This window comes from Mastomys coucha, unplaced genomic scaffold (assembly GCF_008632895.1).
Source record: "Mastomys coucha isolate ucsf_1 unplaced genomic scaffold, UCSF_Mcou_1 pScaffold14, whole genome shotgun sequence".
Classification (NCBI taxonomy): Eukaryota; Metazoa; Chordata; class Mammalia; order Rodentia; family Muridae; genus Mastomys; species Mastomys coucha.
The window spans coordinates 61,275,375-61,280,604 of NW_022196896.1; the positions used below are offsets into that span (position 1 = coordinate 61,275,375).

At 43.5% G+C, this 5,230-nt stretch overlaps 1 protein-coding gene across 4 annotated transcripts in view; it reads right to left on the minus strand.

Annotated features, from left to right (window-relative positions):
• The window catches only part of Prim2 (DNA primase subunit 2), a 218,711-nt gene that overhangs the window by 38,476 nt on the left and 175,005 nt on the right, over positions 1 to 5,230 (minus strand). The gene's annotated exons all lie outside the window — the stretch shown is intronic.

Consider the following 5,230-nt stretch of genomic DNA (forward strand, 5'->3'; position numbering starts at 1 on the left):
AAAAAGAATTGATTGGAATGTGTTTTTCCCCCTGCATAGGGTATTTCATTAAAGTACATAAGGACTAAGAGAAAGTTGTTGGAGCTTTGCTTCATCCACCAAATGTGTGTGAGTGTGTACACTAGTTGCTGACCCCACATCTCCTCCTTGGATTCCGAACACACTGCCAGAGCTGGCCTCTGACAATCTGTATATCTCCTGGGTCCTCTCTCTCTCTCTCTCTCTCTCTCTCTCTCTCTCTCTCTCTCTCTCTCTCTCTCTCTCTCTCTCTCTCTCTCACACACACACACACACACACACACACACACACAAACACACAGAGGGGGGGCAGGAGGGAGTTCTGTTACTGCTATGCCCCCTGGTCTCTGAAGTGTACTAAACAAACTTCTTAAATAACAATACAAAGTTTCTCAGGGAAGAGACAGTGAAAGTTATAATCATCTGCCAGTCTCTGGTATCTGACGACAAGCCTTCCCAGCAATCCCAGGGATATGAGAATCTACAGTCCAGTGTCCAATAGCTTACAAGCTGTGTGTAATATTTGTATCCAACTTATTACAGCCTCTTGCCTACTTTAAATGATCACCAGTTATCTATAACAAGTAATACAGTCTAAATGTTTGGAATAGTTGTTACACTATCACTGTTTGGGAATAATAGCAAGGAAAAGATGTTTTTCCGAATACTTCAATCTGAGGTTCCCTGAGTCTAAGGATGTGAGAGCACATAGCCATGGAGAGCCAACTGTCTATGTACAATGATGAGATTAATCTGTTGTAGAAAAGAATAATCAATGTGCCCTCCTGAATTTGATTTTGGGGATTATACTGGGTGGGAACACCCTCCTCCTCCTAAGCTGTCCTTCAATAGCTACATCCTGACTCAATGCATATGAAATGCCTCTTCAAATAATTAACCGCTGCCCTCTGCATTGCCCTCTGCAACTGCCTCCTACCTGGAAGCCCTGCCTCTGCATTCATAAAAGATGCTTATGAGATGCAAGGGACTTTCAGTGAATGAGATGGGGGTGGGGGGAGGGACTTAACATTCACTGAAAGGCACTTAGGCACCACCAGGCATGCTGCTGGGTGCTTTTACAAGATTGGTTCAGATAATCAGTCCCCCTATGGGGATACACAAGAGGACACTGTAGTTCAAAGAGAAGAAGCAATGGAACACAACACAGACACTAAATAATTAGCAAACTTGAAAAGCAAAGTTTTATTCCAAAACCCAAGTTCTTTCCATAACACTGCATGTCATGGTTTGAATATGCTTAGCCCAGGTAGTGGCACTATTAGGAGGTGTGGCCTTGTTGGAGTAGGTGTGTCACTGTAGGCTTTATAAGACCATCATCCTAGCTTCCTGGAAGCCAGTCTTCCACTAGCAGCCTTCAGATGAAGATGTAGAACTCTCAGCTCCTCCTGCACCATGCCTGCCTGGATGCTGCCATGTTCCTGCCTTGATGATAATGGACCGAACCTCTGAACCTGTAAGCCAGCCCCAACTAAATGTTGTCCTTATAAAAGATGCCTTGGTCATGGTGTCTGTTCACAGCAGTAAAACCATAACTAAGGCACTGCATTTCCTCAATGATAAGATATTTAAAAACTGTAGGTTCCAACGACATTGTTTTAGGCTGTGACTTCTTTCTTTCTTTGGTACTTCATCTTGGAGGTGGGAGTTGGAGGCAGTCTCTTCCACGGCTCTGGGCACTTCCCTGTGGGTACCTATACTCCCTTTGGCTGTTTCACTTTGCTGTGTATCTGATTTCCACTATACTCACTCAGGTTTATCTTGTGGCTTGTTATGCTGTACTCTGTACTGAGGTGAGCAGTTGCTCCTGGGATATCCAGCTCCATACCAGTGTGCAAGAAAATGGACTCACTAGCCCACGTGGCAGGACTCGGTGGTCTACTACAGCACTTGAAAGTGGATCGTCCCATTTTCATGCTCCTATTAAATGTTTCCAGTGCCTGATAGTTGGTGCTTTTCTAATTCCACTATTAGGTGATGTCCATAACCCATTGGTCAAGCAAAGACAGACAATGTACCTTTGATAATATGTTTGGTTAGAGAAACATTCAATGACACAGTTTTAGGTAAAGCCTAACTTTCCAGAGAAGGGATAAAAATTAAATGTCTCACTTGGGCGAGAACGATGAGGACAGCAACCAAGTTTCTGAAATGAGTATCAGACCATGACAAATGGCAGACCATAAAAGTCTTTCTATAACCCTGCAACCGGAGGAGAATCTTAGACTATGCCCTGCTTTCACTACTTTACATGTTCACAAGCTTTTATAACGAAGTCATCAGAAGCTGTGAGGGGTTCACAGAGCACATCAAGTGTTCCTCCATGGCACCTAGGCAGTACTTGCTAAGTCCTGGGAAGCCACAGAGGACACCTAACGAGTCATCTCCAAAGGGCAAAAATCTTCAGAGTTCTGAATCTAACAGTCAGAGTAAAATGCCTATAAAAGGTTACACTTTATTTCTGTGCTTCTTTAAATAAAATGCATATTCCAGGAAGCTGAGGCAAAGGGTTCTTGAGCAAATTTTCATGTGAAATTACTAAGCATAACACTAAAAGTATTTCACAGATAGAATAAAAAATGGGGGATTTTTTTTAGCTTAAAAATAATTGTATCAATGGGCAATAAACTGAAAGCCTGAGTGGACAGGACAGGTCTAGGCTCCATCTGCATTAAGCGAGCATGAGGCACACCACCATGGCAGAGTTGCCGTTCGCTCTCCACTAAGGCTCACTATCAAAGTGATCCAGCAAAAATCAAGGGTGTTGGGGATCCCAGGCTTTGCAGTCAGTGAGGCAACTTAAAAGGATATAACTCCAGCTCATCTTTCCAAACCCATGCTGTACTCCTGAGGTGTCTTTCCCTTAACGTTACATCCACTGACTCCACGTATTCTCTGGCTGTAAATGCTCACTTGCTGACACTGTGTTTGATGCTGTGCCCTGTTCTACGATATGGCCTCATTCTCTCTGTTCTAGTAGTTCCTTAAGGAAATCTTTTGATATTGCTTTACTGTCCAGATCTGCTTTTAATTCAGTAACATTATGGTGCCACAGCTCAGATCTGATGGCCATCCTTGGTCCCTCGTTCATAAATGCCAACCCAACAGTTAACACTGAACCTTTAACTCCACCCGCACTCAGGTGGGGCAAGAGTCCACTGGTGCATGATGGAAGTGGTCTTGGCTCCTAAGATTCTGAGCACAGATGCCTATGGACTGGGACGTCTCAGTAAACTTATCACAAACTTAAAGCACTGAAAATGAAAACCGCACTTAACAGGCTTACCCTACCAAATGTCAGCACTTGGCAGGACATGCCCTGGAGTGAAGAGATGTTGGCCTCATGGCTGTGGGCTGACTAGGAACCGCACCCCAATGCGATGCCAGCTCTTCCATGAGAGCACACAAATGCAGATGATTAGAATCTCTCCTCAGGGATAAAGCAATAATGACTTAAAAGCACTTCCCAAAAGCAAGCATACTCAGGTTCTGCTGGGTGACCATCATCCTGTCTGCATTTCATTTGTGTCTAACTGCTGTCCACTTACTCCCAAGACTACCCCTATTTTAATTTGTCTGGTCACTTCACTCCATACTATCAGGCAAACAAAAACAGATTTATGCCTTAGCAGTAAGACATGTATCATGTATGCCTGTGTTTGCATAAAGTCTCCATAAGCTTCAGCCTGCCTTGCACACCATACAAAACCTAACACTACAGTTCTTCCTAGATACAGGGGCAAAAAGGCCAAGTAACAAAGTTCATTAGCCTCAATGGGTAGAAATATGTAATTACAGGATTCAAATGTCTCATACAGAAAGAATATATGCTAAGAGTTGTGTAATATAATGAGGGCAGTGTACCATGTTCTTATGTAAACGACACACAGCAGGATTCACTACACAGGGGCAGCTTACCACACAGCAGCGGAAGGACTGGGAGAGAAGCGCTTCTCCCAGCCCTTTTGGTGGTGTGCTGCAGGGCAGGTTACTCCACCCTGCAGACAGAGATGAAGGTTCTGAATCAGAGCCCCAAAACACTGTGGTCGCTCTCATAACCACACGCAACAAATTATTGACAGACTGTGTTCTCAGCAAAGCTGGAAGATGGCTCTACCAGGGGAGAGCTATGTAAATTTCACTGTCTGGCTTCAGGTCATCTGCTTGCTCCTCACAGCAACAGCGTGCTTTCTCATCAAGACACTAGATTTATGGTGCTATGCTATTCTTTCAAACCATCTACACACGGGACATATGGAACAGGAAGAAGTGCTTTGTTTCCTTCAGTTTTACCATCCTAGTCATGTTGAAAGGAAACCATTATTTCACACTACAGGTGCTCTGGATGCTGTGACAAATCTCTCAATCATTCGTAGAGATTTAATGTGAAATTAAAATGTCAGTAGTAAGTTGGTCAAACATGAATATGCTCAAAAGACAGCTAGAGAATGGCAAACTGTCTCCTGAATACAGACTCGTATGTTTCAGTCTGTAGTGCATTAATAAACTAAAAACCATACACACACACACACACACACACACACACACACACATACACACAGCACAGCACAAATTAAACTACAAATAGTAAAATTACCTATATTTCATATCAATTCTCACTTTAGAAGCTAACTTTCAAACCAGTTAGTAACTCTTCTCACAGTATCACTAAAGTACAGACATGTGTCGTTAACGATGGATATTCTTTCTGAGACGTGTACATTAGTGTGAGAGGAGAGTTTTTCTACAGAGTATCATGCACAGAATAGTCAATCACTGTGGTCTCTTGACACATCCCAGAGACAGGCAACATATGGGGCTGCTGCTAGCATAATATGGTATGCCTTTACAGTTTGGGGGTCTCTTTCTGTGCAGTGCTGAGGTTCAATCCCAGGGCCTTAGACATGCCAGGCAACGACTCTGTTCCTGGGCTATATGGTCCAGTGCTGCAAGTATGAGAACATTCAAAAGCTATAAGAAATAAAGCCTAGCTCTCCCTCGCTTGCTCTCTCTCCTCTCTGCTCTTTGTTCTCTTCTCTGGCTTTCTCCCTCTCCTTCCTTTCTCTCTCTCTCTCTTTCCTCTCCTTTCTTTCTCTCTACTTAACCAGCATATTCTATCCTTCCTACAATAAAATAACTCATTTATAAAGAAAGAAAGAAAGAGCCGGGCGGTGGTGGCGCACGCCTTTAATCC